Genomic DNA, 17,084 nt, shown 5'->3' on the forward strand with positions numbered 1-17,084 from the left:
ATAATTGAGTTACTAAAACTTTCACCAAAGCATAAAGACATCTTGGAACAGGTACTATTGGAAACAAATGTACCTCAAGATCTAGATATTAACAAATTTCAAGCCATGGTAGCTCACATGACAAGGCCTCATAATCTCACCTTTTATGAGCAAGATAATATCTCATTAAGTCATCCATATAATACTCCCCCTCACATTGAAGTCTTGGTCTACAAACATCGAGTTAAAAGAGTATTGATAGATGGAGGAGTTGGGCTCAATATCTGTACCTTAAAACTTATCTGTGCATTAGGTTTCTCTGAGCAGTCTATTGATCCACACAAAAAGATCACCACCAAAGCATATGATGATGAAGAAAGATCATCCAAGGGAACTGTGATATTGCCAATTCAAGTGGGACTGATACAAAGGGACACTATGTGCCAAGTCTTAGACATAGACCTCACATATAATATTTTATTGGGTCGACCTTGGATACATGAAATGCAAGCAGTACCCTCAACTTACCACTAGTGTGTTAAATTCACATACAACGGGCAAGAGATTTCTATATCAGCATATAATAACCCTTTTCAACATTGTAATGCTATGGGGGCAGCCCAAGACAGCTTGGTTCCACATAATAGGGAAAAACAAACTTCCTCAGCACCAGATCCTCAACAAGAAAAGCTTAAATCTTTATCCATGGATTTCAAACAAAAGATGAAAATCAAGGAACAAGGCATGGGAGAATACTCTTTTGAACCCATGTGTCTAACCAACTTACCAGCATCGCCAAAATCTTACGGACAACCTTCTACATCAACACATCAATCAACACATCCCATCACCAATTTTGATGGAAAATTTATCCAATTAGGCACACTAGCACATGAATCAGAAGAAAAGGACATCCTTAGTTGGCTATACAAGGATGAAGAAGAAGTTAGAGCTGCTACTATGGATGTAGCTATACCAACACAACTGTATGGAAAAGGCTACCTGATCATGCAACGAATGGGATATAATAGCAAAGGTCCTATCGGCAAGTGTCAAGAAGGTGTCATAGAACCATTGGATCCTCCTTCACAGTTTTCTAAAGACAAAATAGGATTGGCCTATGAACACACTCTACCCCCAAAGAAGAAACCAAATAAATATCAAAAACCTCAGTGGAAAGCAAAGAAGAAATACAAGGAGGACTCATGGCAGGAGGCGCTACATGAATTAGTAGAAACAATAAGGAAAGCATGAGAACACTAGGAAAAAGAAAAACAACAAGAGGAATTGGTCATTCAAAGAGAAGATGCATTTTGTAGCATCTTAAAATTGTGACACTTGCAATTTTGACTGCATTTGGGTCTTCACGATGGCAATGCAACACTGAACCTGAATGGAGACCCCGAAACTTGTCCATGACATCAAAAACTGCATTTTTCAGCACCCTGGCCTAATCCTCCTTGCACCCTGTTGTCCTTGGAGGTGGGACCATGGCGCCCAGCGCCCTGGTCCCTGGCCCTATTTTGGGCCCGGTCTCTTATGGGGCTTCTTGTCTTTTAGTTTGCAAATTGGAAAATAATGTTTCCTGGTCGGCCTAAGGTCGGAAAAATCAGTCTTTCAACCCTAATTGACAAGTATATAAACTACATTTCCCCTCTCAAAAAAGGTAGAGGAAAAGAAGGAAGGACATATGTGTACAAGACGCGGAAATGATATTCAAACATTCAAGCATTCAAGCATTCAAGCATTCAAGCATTCCTTCAAGCAATTGAGCATTCTAAGTCTCCATTCAAGGCTAAGTGTTGCATTCAAGACAAGGATTCAACCATTGAAGAGGAGATCACATACAACATACAAAATACAACAACATTTACACCTTTGCATGTAAGAATACAAACATTCTTACAACAAGGTATCAGTCCTTGTTTACATTACAAGCATTTACATTTACAGCATTCTCATTTCTTGGTTAATTCCAAAACCGGGGTTTGACCTAAGGGCAAACCCCTAATCCCTAACCCCCCAATCGTCCTCGCTTTTCTGTGTGTAGGTTGCAGGTATGCGGCTGTAATTGAAGATCTGGAATCCTTGTACAGAGATGAACAGATCCCCCTTCGTTTTGCTAATTTTTCGGAGGACCGTGTGCACGTCGGGTACCATCGTCCTGTCAACTTTCGCTCAAATTTGCAGGACAGCTCCGTCTCAACATTTTACTGCTAATTCTAGGTCCACAGCTTCATCCCATATTCCTATCTCTGTTTATAAGTGAATCTTTCTCACTTTACATGCATTCCTAGCTCAATCCTTCTATCTACATTCTTTACAAAAGAGGGTAGCCTTGCTATCATAACCCTTGAAACTCATTTAGAATCCAATCTTGCATTGTGTGGGATTGGATCTCATGGGTTTCAACCCCTCTTTTGAATGTAAAGTCTCCCCTAAGTAAAAACCGTCAACCCTAGTGACCTCCTTTCTCTCTCCTTGGAGTGGTGGGGGGAACACTTAGGGTTCGATCGCGATTTACCGCTTTACACATCTTATGTGGAAGTACATCATGTTCAAGAACTTGTTCCACACAAGGAAGACTCACCCCCTGACAAAATCACTACTCCCCAAGGAGAGACAGTATATGAGCAAATGGAAAGAGAAGAAGTGAGATCCGATACGGAATCAGAGAGAACTATCAAACTAGTATCAATCATCAGGGACCTATTTTAACCCTACAACATATGTGTCCACAACACTAAAAGAATCTAGGATAATACTTCTGAGAAATGATTATGAATGGGGCAGCTATTCAAATGTTACTAAAGATATTGTTGAAAATACTAGCCATACACCCCTTTCTCAAGAAGGACAAGGCATAGAGCCTAGACTACTTGAATTTGGTCCACAAAATACCTATGACACCAAAGAAAATGAACAATGACATTACGAGCAAGTCTACATGGAAGATGATACCATCAAAGACCTCGAAAAATCATTCTTATTTAATATCCCAGCCAACCTTGATGATACCTCCATCATGACACTTATAGCAGCTGAACTCGACCCACCCAATGACTCTCTACCACTTGTCTTTCCCGATCTCATAGACTAGGATGAACCTGAAAAATCATGACATACCTATTTTCCCAAATAATGATTCCATTATCCATTACTTATGTACTGTCAACCTGGAAACAAAGTCTACCAACAAACAAAGTAACGACATTTGCAATCAGGGGGGTGCCAAGTCTCTCAGTTGCAAAAATGAAAGAAATAAAGGATGTACTACTGAAAACCAGTCAATGGTAGCACTAGATCACAAAAAAGTAAAAATAAAGGATGCATCTGCGGGTGAAAACCTTTTTACGACACCTAAAGATGAGAGACTTGACACCCTTCCTGAATACTATCAAGAGCAATCACCCATATTGATTGAGACCACTCAATCAATCAACATTGGTACAACAGAAGCAATCAAAAACATACACCTAACAGAGTCTCTGACAGAGGAAGAAAAACCAGAGTTTATCAAATTATTCAAAGAAAAGCAAATCAATTTTGCTTGGTCCTATGCAGATATGCTTGGGATTGATCCAAACCTAATCATGCATCACTTATCTATTGCTCCAGGAGCTAAGCTTGTTAAGAAAAAATTGAGAAAGATGAATCCACATGTAGCACTCATGGTCAAAGTTGAACTAAAGAAACTATTAGACGTCAGATTTATCCGACCTATAGACTATGCCGAATGGATTTCCAACATTGTGCCTAGTTCAAAACTAGATTGTAGCATTAGGATATGCACCGATTTTAGGGATGTCAACAAAGCCTGTCCAAAGGATGACTTTCCTTTGTCGAGTATTGACATAATTGTAAACCTCACAGCAGGCCATGCAATGTTATCATTAATGGACCATTTTTCTAGCTATAATCAAATCAAGATAGCTCCACAGGATCAAGATAAAATAGCATTTACCTGTCCTTGGGGAATGTATTGTTGGAATGTCATGCCTTTTGGCTTAAAGAATGCTGGAGCAACTTATCAATGAGCAATGACAACAATCTTTCATGACGTGATGCATACCTTCATGGAAGACTATGTGGATGATTTACTGGCTAAGTCATTTACCCGAGGAGAACATTTGGACATATTAGAGAAAATTTTTGAGAGATTGGAGAAATTCCAAGTCAAGCTCAACCCTAAGAAGTGTGTCTTCAGGGTAACATTAGGAAAATTATTAGGCTACATCATGTCAGCCAAAGGCATTGAAGTAGATCCAGCAAAGGTACAAGCTATCATGGAGATGCCACCTCCTAAGAACATTAGCCAACTCAGATCTCTGCAAGGATGACTCAAGTCAATTAGGTGATTCATCGCCCAACTAGGAGATAAAATTTTACCATTCAATCATTTGCTACATAAGAATGTACCATTTAGATGGGAAGCCAAATGTGCAGAATCATTCTATCAAATCAAGCAATACCTAATGAACCCCCCAGTTCTGGTACCCCCAATAGTAGGAAAGCCACTTATTCTCTACATATCAACAATGAACATATCATTGGGCGCACTATTAGCACAAGAAGACCAAGAAGGCAAGGAACGAGCTATCTATTACATCAGCAGAACTTTAAATGGTTATGAGTTGAATTATACATTCATTAAGAAGGCTTGTTTAGCAGTGGTATTCACTTCTCAAAATTTCTGACACTACATGCTAGCTCACACAATCAAGCTAATAACAAAAATTGATCCTCTAAAATATTTACTCAACAAAGTGGTCCTCATAGGTAGATTAGCTAAATGGGTCATGATCCTCAGCGAATTTGATATCCACTACACCAAGCATCGAGATATCAAAGGACAGGTAATTGTAGATCAATTAGCTAACGCACCACTACCAGATAAACAACCAATGGAGATCAAATTTCCAGATAGGAATGTTCTTATAATTACCACCAAGCAATGGACCCTATACTTTGATGGTTCCTACATTCAACATGGCTCAAGTGCTGACATCTTGTTCATCACTCCTAAAGGACACACCATACCAAGATCATATAGACTTATGTTTCCATGCACAAATAACATTGCTAAGTATGAGGCCCTGGTCATAGGAATCAAAATGGCCATGGAATGGAAAATCATGGAATTAAAAGTATATGGAGATTCCCAACTAGTCATAAATCAGATCAACAATGACTACCAGACGAATGATGACAAGCCGTTTCCATACAAACGAATGATGGATGATTTCAAATAGTATTTTGTGCACATCACCTTTGAGAAAATACCAAGGTTGGACAACCAAGTAGCTGATACAATGGCTACTATCGCTTCACTGCTACAAATTCCAGAGCAACAAAGTCGTTATGAGTTTCTAGTAGAGCAACTGTTTTCCCTAACCTATGACAATTTCGCATCCCATGTTATCTATGCCTTAACTGGTTCAAACTCTCTGCTATATGGAACAATATATGAATATCTCAAAACCAATACCCTACCCATTGACTTACCTCGAAATAAAAAATGCAACTTTATCTGGCAAGCCGCCCGTTACACCCTAACTACTAATACTCTTTACCGTCGAGGTCTAGATGGTACTCTTCTTCGTTGTCTTGATCGTAATGAATCTGACTCTGCTTTACAAGAGCTTCACAAAGGTATCTATGGCACACATTAAAGTGGTCCTACTCTTGCTAAAAAACTTCTAAGAATGGGATATTACTGGCTGACAATGGAAATAGACTCTTATCATTTTGCAAAGAAATGTCCTAAATGCCAAATCCATGACAATCTTATACATGCACCAACACAGGAATTACAACCATTTACCACATCTTGGCCTTTCTGTTAGTGGGGACTGGATTTAATAGGCAAAATACACCCTTCATCTTCAAATGGACACAAGTTCATTATCACTGCAACAAAATATTTTACAAAATGGATCGAAGCGGTCCCCATGACCACAGTAACTGGAAAACAAATTGCCTCTTTTATTCTTAATTATTTGATCTATAAATATGACATTCCCAGTTCCATCATCACTGATAATGGACGTCCTTTCAAAAACCAGGACGTGCGAGAACTCTATGAACGATTCAAAATCCAACATCATTTCTCTACACCTTACTATCCATAGGGGAATGGTCAAGCAAAGGCATAAAATAAAGAATATTAAAAATCCTCAAGAAAACAGTAAATGATGTAGGAAAGAATTGGCATGTGCAACTCAATCCGGCACTGTGGACATACAAGAATTGGAATCCGGACACCTACAGGAGCTATGCCATATTCATTGGTGTATGGATCAGAAGCAATTTTACCTCTCGAGGTAGAAATTCCATCACTTAGAGTATCTTTGAAAGGCCTCATTCCAGATGAAGAGTATCAAGTAAACAGACTGCAAGAGCTAGAACTTCTAGATGAAAAGCGACAACATGCCTATAATCACCTCAAAGCATACCAGCAACACATGTGTCGAAGCTACAACGACAAGGTCATCCCTAGGATTTTTAAAGTCGGTGATCTCGTACTCAAGGAAAATCCTAGAAATCAACAAGATCGAGAAAAGAAAGGGAAGTTTGAACCTAACTGGTTGGGTCCCTATGTCATCATCTCAGCCTATGGATCGGGGGCCTATCAGCTAACAACTTTAGAAGGCAATGTGCTCGATGAACCAACCAACAACATCCCTAAAGAAATACTATAATTGAGCAATCTAATGCACGGAAAAAGTGAAAAAATTCCTCAAAAAAATTAAAAAATACAAAAAATACAAAAAACAAAGAGGTGCAATAGAAACAAATGGTGAAAACCTGGCAACAGGCGCTACTTGTGAGAGAACAACTCCTCTATCTATCTTTTCTCCTAACCTTTGTATCCAAAATTAAACACCACTGTCCATCGCCCAACACTTTTTCAAAATAGCATTATCCAGGACATACTTAGCGTAGTCACTATCCTTGCTTATCTGAATATCATTTCATCATATCCCACCATGGCTTGGTAATCACTATACATATCCACATCGACAGGTAAATCTAGCTAGGGGAAACATTAATCTACATTCCATCACATCAGCAAAACAAGAATCACAATAGGCCAAGAGAATCATGTCAAGCACAAATTCAACAGTCAGCAGACCAAAACAATGATCCACTTAACAACTTCAAAACACATGATGATGATTTTCTAAAGTATAATTTGTTTGCATCTTGCATGAAATTTTGACTATTTTTGCACTTGAACTTTTTGAACTATTGGATCCCCAAAAATTTTCTCAACAATGCATCGAGCTAGAGAAAGTGATTGGAGACTCCAATATTTTTTAGTTTTCTGTTTGTGAGGCAATCACTTGTACTTTGCAAAGACTTGTCTCGCGACGTGATTCAAAACATATCACTAAAGACATTGTTCCACTTTGCGCATACCAATGATTAAATCTTGTCTATTTATATGCAAGCAACACTCAGGTTATCCTGGTTCAATTATACCTCGATGCTTGTGCCATCTTGTAATATAAAAATCCATGTAAATTTTTCTCAGGTCATTATGGTTCAAGTATACCATTATGCTTGTAAAAAGTTTCAACATATCAACAGCTCAATAATGATAAACACAATAAAAGCAAAAATATGTGACTATTCAGGAATGACAAACAAAAGAATGAGGATGATCAATTAGCTGCATATCATTTTACAATTAGTTGCATATCATTATCATACATCTCATTTTCAAGATACATCTCACATCATATCATTATCATACATCTCACAACATATCATTATCATACATTGCATTTTTCAAGATACATCTCATACATCATATCATTACATCATCCAGTCATATCCATCAAATATCAAATCACACACATTTATCTAAGCATTGCATCATCGTCATAGAACCATCACATTAATATATCAAACATCATCACATTTTCGTTCATCTCATCATGAATCATACATTTGCATCATAATCGAGATCAAGAGAATTTATCTAAGAATAACATCATCCTCATAGAATCTCACATCGAAACATAATGCATATCATTCATCATTGCATCTCTCACATGCATGGCTATCACATCATCATGGAATCTTTCTTCACTTTCATATCTTCATCATTCTTCCAAACTATCTTCTATCATTCTTCCAAACTATCTTCTAGCATGTCTTATACAGGATGTATCTTTCCTAAAACCAGATGTTTTGATCAATTCTTATACAGGATATATCGTTCCTGAAACTAGACATTTTGATCAGCTCTTATACAGGATATATCGTTCCTGAAACCAGGCATTTTGATAGCTCTTATACATGATATATCGTTCCTAAAACAAGATGCTCGATCATCCATGTCTTATATAGGTGGTATCATTCCTGAAACTAGATGCTCGATCATCCATGTCTTATACAAGCGGTATCATTCATGAAACCAAATGCTCAATCATCCATGTCTTATATAGGAGGTGTCATACTGAAAACAGACTTTATTTCAATCTAATCAATCTTATCAAACCCATGCATGTAATCATTGTCCACTCTTCTATCTTTCAAATAGTATTCTTCTTCTTTTGAGAGATCATTCATGCCTTTTGTGCATGAACGATCTCCTGAGGGGGCCTTATCATATCAAATCTCAACATCAATTTTATATCAAATATTCATATCAAATCAATTCTTTATATCTAGGGCATCATCAATATCGTTCATCAAATCTGGGCATCATATCGACATTTCAACACAAGCATCATATCTGGCAAGATTTTCTTTAAATCAACATGTGGTCACACGTTAACTCAAAGAGGGGGAAAATGTAGACACCTAAAAGTTGCACAATGAATTAAGTGAATTTTATTCATTTAATTACGCCGAGAGGCATAACCTACAATGGCATCATATAGGGGTCATCACCAGTAATGGTGCAAGAAAAAAGAAGTGCTTTGTATTCCTAGAATGACTGGGATATTCATGGACATTTTATAACTGATGAAGTCGAAACGATTGAACATTCTATAACTGATGAAATTGAAAAAATTCGAAAAGAAACCTTTCGTATTCCTTTCCTGTCAGTTACCAACCTTAATTGAATTGGTGAATTGCACCAACGGTGATGTGGAAGACCAACTAGTTCATGTTCATCTTCAATTAAGATGTGACTGAGATGTATCGATCAGTTATAAAATAAAAAGAGACGCAGCTTAAACAATTTGAAAAGGAAGCTCAGCACCATTTTCTTTATGCATTGGTCGATGAGTTATAAATGAAACCACAATGTTTTCCTTTGCAGTTGAAACATTGGTCACCTCCAACCTGCAAACAAATATGATTTTGCAATATCAACATCATTGAGAGCATGCCTTAATTTGCGCTCAATCTTATGGTAAGTCACTTCATACTAAGATTTTACTGCTTCATTTTAAATTTGTACCGAATAATTTCTGAGACAATGATAGGATTGGAGGCAACATAATTAAATTTTGTTTTTGTTTTGGAATCTATTAATTTTAATATAATCTCACATATCTTTGCATATGTTGTTACGGTTTTGCAATCCTTAGTGTTCGGTTTTGCAATCCTTAGTGTTTAGTAGTTTTGTATTTGGTAGTTCTCATGGATTTGTATTTTCATTTAATAGTTTCATGCTTTATTTCATCATGTTGGCTGCCTGGACAGTAGACACTATATATGTTTCTTGTAGGTCCTTAAATTATTAATTATGCTTTTAATAAACTAACATAAATGTTGTGGATTTCTGCAATTTTGGGGTGTAGCTTCAACCATGTATTCTCATGGCGGATTACTTTGAGCGGATGTTTCCATGTGGTTTATGGCTGGAATGGATTTAGCGTCTATGCATAATAGTGAGTCATGCCTTTTGGAGAATTGATGAAACATTATCTACAGTTTTGTGTATCAAGAGAAGCCAACAAGATAAATAGCTCTCATTAGAGTGATTTTGAAAAAAAAGAGTTACAACCTTTTTGTTGTAGATTCTCAAAGCTATGATCCGAATTATTTTTTATTAGCATTATGCATCATTTCCTGAAATTTAGATAGCTATTTTATGCATCTTTTCTAAGGATAACTGTCTTTCTTCATGATTTATGCAAGTTTGAAATATGGGGAAAAACAATAAATTAAAAAATATGAGTGATAAAATAGTGAATCCTATTCCTTTTTGCAATGCATTAAAGATATCGATCATGTGACCTTTATTTATTTTATAGAATCCTTACATGATTACTATTTTAATTGTTGTATTTCTTAAGAGAGGAAGATGACATCTAGCCTTCTGCTATGTCTATGAATACACATCTTGCATGCATGTCTATCAGATTATTTCTAACTATAATATCTGATAAAAATCCCCATGCCATTATGCTTTGATGCATCTCCATGCCCTATTCCAAAGCACCCATTTTTGCACAGGCAATGAGAATGCTGGCAAAGAGTTTGGCTTTATACCTGCAAATTGCATTTGTCTCAAATTTTTGAAAACCTTTTCAACAAAATCAGTTTCTTTAAATCTTGCAATCGTTGCATTCCAAGTGATGACATCTCTTGAGCCTTTGAGGGATTTTGTCAAAAAATTTACACGCAGCTGCCATATACGTTTGTCAGACCATTTTGAATTAAGGACTGTATATTCTTCATAGCCGACATTGCATACTTTATAGGGACTACTCAAGTCTGCCGGTCGGGGAATGAATGGGTTTGAAACAGTATCTCAAATATGTGTGTGAATGGGAGAGCGACAATACTATTTCTTGACTTGCCTGCCTTCAAATACCCTACGCATTACCTTACATTATCCAATATGAATAAAATAAGATGGATCTATGATTGGATGCATTCACTATGGCTCACCCGCACCGCATGCACTCCCTCCATTGCTTCATTAACTCACTGTCGTATTCCTCATTCACCCAATCAAGGGAACCACATCATTCAATAAAATATTTTTTAACGTTCTACATTAATGTGGTACACCCAATTAGCGTGTCCAAACACATATTTAGATTCATTCCAAAGAATTTGTGCATTCTAATATGCTTGCAGTGCACATCACCATCTCATGTCATATGGTTGATAAAGAAATGAGGCATTTAATACAATTTTAAAGTATTTTTTTAATTAAATATTATTGTTGTTATATTATTTTTAAATGTTAGTTAAGAATTCTGTTTAATTGTTATCTCACATAAGTTATAGTTTTACTAATGCATAATAGAAGATATTTCACTCTATTTATCTTAAAAGATATTAATGTCACAGTTTTGAATTGATCATGAGATGTCAAACTATTGGATGAAGTGTACTAGGACTAGCTAAAATTTGAAGCATAATTTAAAGCATAGCTCAAACTTAAGTAGCTAAAGAGCTATTAATAGTTGGAATGGAATTACCATTGAAGAGGAAATTGAAGTTCTCAAACTTGTCTTATATTTTTACAAGGTAAAACTCACAAAACAAATAATCATGATCTATTTACAAAGTACTTGACCTAAGGAAATACCATTGGAAAAAAATATTTTATGGTCCTATTGAATTAAATAACTAGAAGTCCTATTGGATCAATATCTCTAAGAGAAATAATATCCTAAGTGTGTGCCCGAATCTGTGGTGATCAGAATATCAACATGGAGATCAAAGGACCAACATACCAATGTGACTTTTGAGTGAAAATATTTTCTTATCATTATGCTTCAATGAATGTCCATGCCTCATTCAAAAACTCCCATTTTCGCACATGTAGGGAGAATGCTGCATCGCATTTGTCTTAAAGTTTTGAAAGTCTTTTCAACTAATCCATTTTCTCTTCATTATATATCAATAATATGCATATTGGAAAAAAGAAACATTTAATTTAAATATAATAATGTACAAAAATAGTGTATTAGAGTGGTTCATTTCAATTTGATCTCAACAATTTTTCATTTGCAAATAATTATAAAATATGACTTAAGTATTTTTGTTATGTAGAGTGTTGTTTTTTTTTAATTATTTTTCTCTATAAAAGTTAAAGAATAGGAATTATAAAAATAGAAACAATATTTTGACAATTAAAGGAAGGAAAGAATTTTAATTTTCAATTTAGAAATATCAAGAAAGAATTTCCATGTTTCTAACTTAAACATAAAAATACAATGTTTCTAAATTTGATAAATAAAAAATACAATTACATACCAACATAAATATTTCAAAAATAATATATAAATTATTATTTTCAATTAAGAAAGATCAAATAGAATTTTAATGTTTCTAAATTTCAATCATAAAAATATAATGTTTCTATATTCAAAAAATCAAATTAGGTACCTACAAAAATATTATATATAATATTTAATATGTAAAAATATTTATTATTAAAAGTTTCTAATTTATCATATAGATGTGATATTTCTATTTATTTAAATTTCTATGTTAATAATTTTAGTCATAAATTCAAATTGGGCTTATAATTTTATTATAATCCTACCAATATGATAGCTTTGGCTACAATGATCATGCAAGTCAGATTCTATTATAATGTATCTATTATTAAAAGTTTCTAATTTATCATATAGATGTGATATTTCTATTTATATAAATTTCTATGTTAATAATTTTAGTCATAAATTCAAATTGGGCTTATAATTTTATTATAATCCTACCAATATGATAGCTTTGGCTACAATGATCATGCAAGTTAGATTCTATTATAATGTATCTATTATTAAAAGTTTCTAATTTATCATATACATGTGATTTTTCTATTTATATTCTATTTATTAGGAGCTAAACAAATATTTTTAAAACTAATATATAATTTTTAATTTTTAGTTTAAAAATATCAATAAGAACTTTTATGTTAATAATTTTAATCATAAATTTAATTTGGGTTTTTAATTTTATTATATTAATCCTATCAATATGATAGCTTTGGTTGCATTGATCATGCAAGTTAGATTCTATTATAATGTATCCATTTAAAATAAAATGTATTAGATGTTATGTTTTGGGTTTCATGATAAATTAAGTAGTGAGTTATTTTTGGTTGAGTTGTATTTTAGTCCTACATGGGAGGTGTACTTTTATTCTAAATTCTTTTTCCTAAATATATTTTCTATTAAACACAACATATTTAATGTATATCTTTTATATATGATGAATTGATATAATAGTTATTAAGGTTATGATCAAATTTTAACACTAACCTTAACCTTAACTAATTGAAATCTAATTGAATTATAACACTGAATAAAATCCTTATTCAACCCTAACCTAAATAATATTCCTAAAAGGGTAACCATTATTATGATCTAACATCAACCCTAACCCTAATATAATAAGAATTGATTCCTAACAAAAACCTAACCCTAAAATTAATCCTAATCATAATTAAACCCTATATTGAATTTAAATTCTACCCCTAAAATAACCTTAACCCTAAACCCAACCTAACCTTGATTGTATCCATAACCTAAATCTAATTTCAAACCCTAACCATAATTAAACCTTTACACCAAAGTAAACTATGCTAACCCTATTTGAATCCTAACACTAAAGTTATAAGCTTAATTTAATCCTAACTGAATTAAATTATAATATTATCTCTAATCTTAATTGATATTGAAAATAACCTAGAATAGTAACCTTAATCATAGCCTAACCTTAACACTAACCCCAATCTAACATTATCTCTAGCCCTAATATAACCCTAATTGAACATTAACCATAACTCACCCCTTTACTTATCCCTAACAATAACCCTTACACTAATTGTGATGTAAAGATAACCCTAAATAATCATAACCCTAACAATATCGCTAACCCTAAACCCTAACGTAACCACAACCCTAAACCCTAAAACTAGCAACAATCATTTTTCCTAACCCTAAAGCGTAACCCTAACCATAGCAACAATCCTTTGTCCTAACCCAAAATCTTAACCCTAACCATAACCCTCAACCTTGTAATCCTAACCATAACCCAAAACCTATCCCTATCCCTAACCCTAAACCTATATCTTAACCCTAAACAAATATATTAACCCTATATCATAACCCTAACCCTAAAATGATGTAAACCAAACCCAACCATATACCTAAGCATAATCCTTAGCCACAACCCTAACCATGATGCTAACCCTAACCTTAACCAAATTTAATCCTATCCTTAACCATAACCAAAATGCTAAATGTAAGCCTAATCGTAAGCATGATGTAAACCCCAACCCTTAAGCCTAATCCTAACCCTAAATGTAACCCTAACCCTAACTATGATGTAAATGATAACCCTAACCCTAATGACTATCTAAATTATAACCTTGAAATTAACCCTAACCCATACCCTAAACCATAATTCTAACCCTAAACCTAAGTATAACCCAAACACTAAACATAACCCTAACCCTAACCCTAACCATGATGTAAACCCTAACCATAATCCTAATCCTAATGCTAAAACCTAACCCAAAGCCTAACCCTAGCCTTAACCATAATTTAAACCCCAACACTATCGATAATCCTAATCCCTAACCCTAAACATAATCTTAACCCTAACCCTAACGATGATGTATATCCTAACCCTAACCATTACCCTAATCATAAACCTAACCATTGTGTAAACCCAAACCATAATCCATAACCTAACTATGACATCAATGCTAACCCTAGCCATAACCCCAAACCCTATGCCTAGCCATAACCCTAACCCTAACCATTATGTAAATCCTAACCCTAATCACAATCGTATTCCTAACCATAATCCTACAATAATCCTAACTCTGACCCTAACCCTAACCATGACATAAATCCTGACCCTACCCATGATGTAAATCCTAACCATAACCTATCCCTAACCCTAGCCCTAATTCGTACCCTAACCCTTAACCCTATCCCTAAACCTAACCCTATCGCTAGCCATCATGTAAACCCTCACCCTAGCAATAATCCTAACCATTGAACCCTAAGCCTAACCATAATCCCAATCTTAATCATAACCCCAACAATGATGTAAACCATAACCCTAAACCTTAACAATAATCCAAACCCACCAAGACCTAACTTTAACCCTCAAATTATTGCTAAATATGACATAAACCCTAACCCTAATCATAACCATATTCCTAACCATAATCCTAACCCTAACCCTAACCCTAACACTAACCCTAACCATGACGTAAATCTTGACCCTACCCATGATTTAAATCCTAGCAATAACCTATACCCAACCCTAACCCTAGCCCTAACCCTAACCATAACCCTTAACCCTATCATTAACCCTAACCCTATCCCTATCCCTAGCCATCATGCAAACCATAACCCTAGCCATAATCCTAATCATTAAATCCTAAGCCTAACCATAATCCTAAGCCTAACTATAACCCCAACAATGATGTAAACCATAACCCTAAACCCTAACCTTCATCATAATCCAAACAATAACCCAAACCTACCAAAATCTAACTTTAACCCTCAAATTATTGCTAAATATGACATAAACCCTAACCCTAATCATAACCATATTCCTCATCATAATCCTACCATAATCCTAACGTTGAACCTAACCCTAACCATGACGTAAATCCTGACCCTACCCATGATTTAAATCCTAACCATAACCTATCCCTAACTCGAACCCTAGCGCTAACCCTAACCATAATCCTAGCTCGAACCCTTAACCCTATCCCTTTACCTATCCCTATCCCTAACCCTATTCCTAGCCATCATGAAAACCCTAACCCCAGCCATAATCCTAACCATTAAACCCTAAGCTTAACTGTAATTGTAACCCTTAACATAACCCCAACAATGATGTAAACCATAACCCTACACCCTAACACTCATCATAATCCTAACAATAACCCAAACCTACCAAAACCTAACTCTAACCCTCTAATTATTGCTACATATGACATAAACCCTAACCCATAATCCTAACCCTTACCCTCTCTAATTGTAACCTTTTCCCTAATTATATAATCTTAAACCTAATCCTAATTCGTAACCCTTTGCATAATCCTAACCCTAAACTTGACCATAATCCCAAATACTAATTCTAACCCTAACCCTAACTATTAACTTAAACCTAATAATGATGTTGACCCTTACCATAATCTTAATCGTAAACCTCAACCTAACACTAACATATAATTTGAACCTAACAATGTTGTTAACCCTAATCGTAACCTTAACCTTGATGTAAAGCCTTACCCTAACCATAATTATAATCCAAACCTTGCACACTTATTATAACCATAAACCAAAACTAAAACTAACCATGCCCTAAACCTAACCCTAACCCTAGCAATATCCCTAGATATGATATAAACCCCAATCTTGACCATATTCCTAACCCTGACCATGAACTCTAACCCTAGATTTCTCATTGAACCTTGGCCTTAACTGTAAAACTAATTTTAATTGAATACCAACCCTTACCCCAAACATTATCCTAGAATATTAACCTTAATTGTAAGATAACCTTGACCCTAAACTTAATCTTACCACAATTGAAACCTAACTATAACCTAACCTTAAATGTAACTCTAATCCTAGAATTAGACACTATTAAACTATATGGCTAAACTTAACCCTAACCCTAACTGAAATGTAATTTTAATCAAACTCTAATCCTTGACTAATCCTAACCCTAATCTAGCCCAAAACCTAACTATAATGATGGTTACACTAATAATAAATCCTATCCCTAACCATAAACTTAACCCCAACCATAACCCCAACCATAATCCTAAACCTAAAGCAAAACCTAACCTTGATGCTAACCCTATCCATTATCATAACCCTAACCCTAACAATGATGTAAACTTTAACCATAGCCATAATACTAACTTTAACCCCAACCCTAGCCCTAACCCTACATTGAATAATCATAAATAGAATTATAATCCAAACCCAACCCCATGTTATAATTATAACCCTAACCCTAACTATAATTATAGTTACGCTAACCCTAAATTGGATATAAACTCTACATATAATTGAAACAATAATAATAAACCCTAACCCCAACCATCTACTTAACCCTAACACTAAAACCTAACCATAAGAAAAACCCTAACCCTAATTATAATCCTTAATGCTCACACTAACGATAATCCTAAAGCT

The sequence above is a fragment of the Cryptomeria japonica genome, chromosome 4 (assembly GCF_030272615.1).
Source record: "Cryptomeria japonica chromosome 4, Sugi_1.0, whole genome shotgun sequence".
Lineage (NCBI taxonomy): Eukaryota > Viridiplantae > Streptophyta > Pinopsida > Cupressales > Cupressaceae > Cryptomeria > Cryptomeria japonica.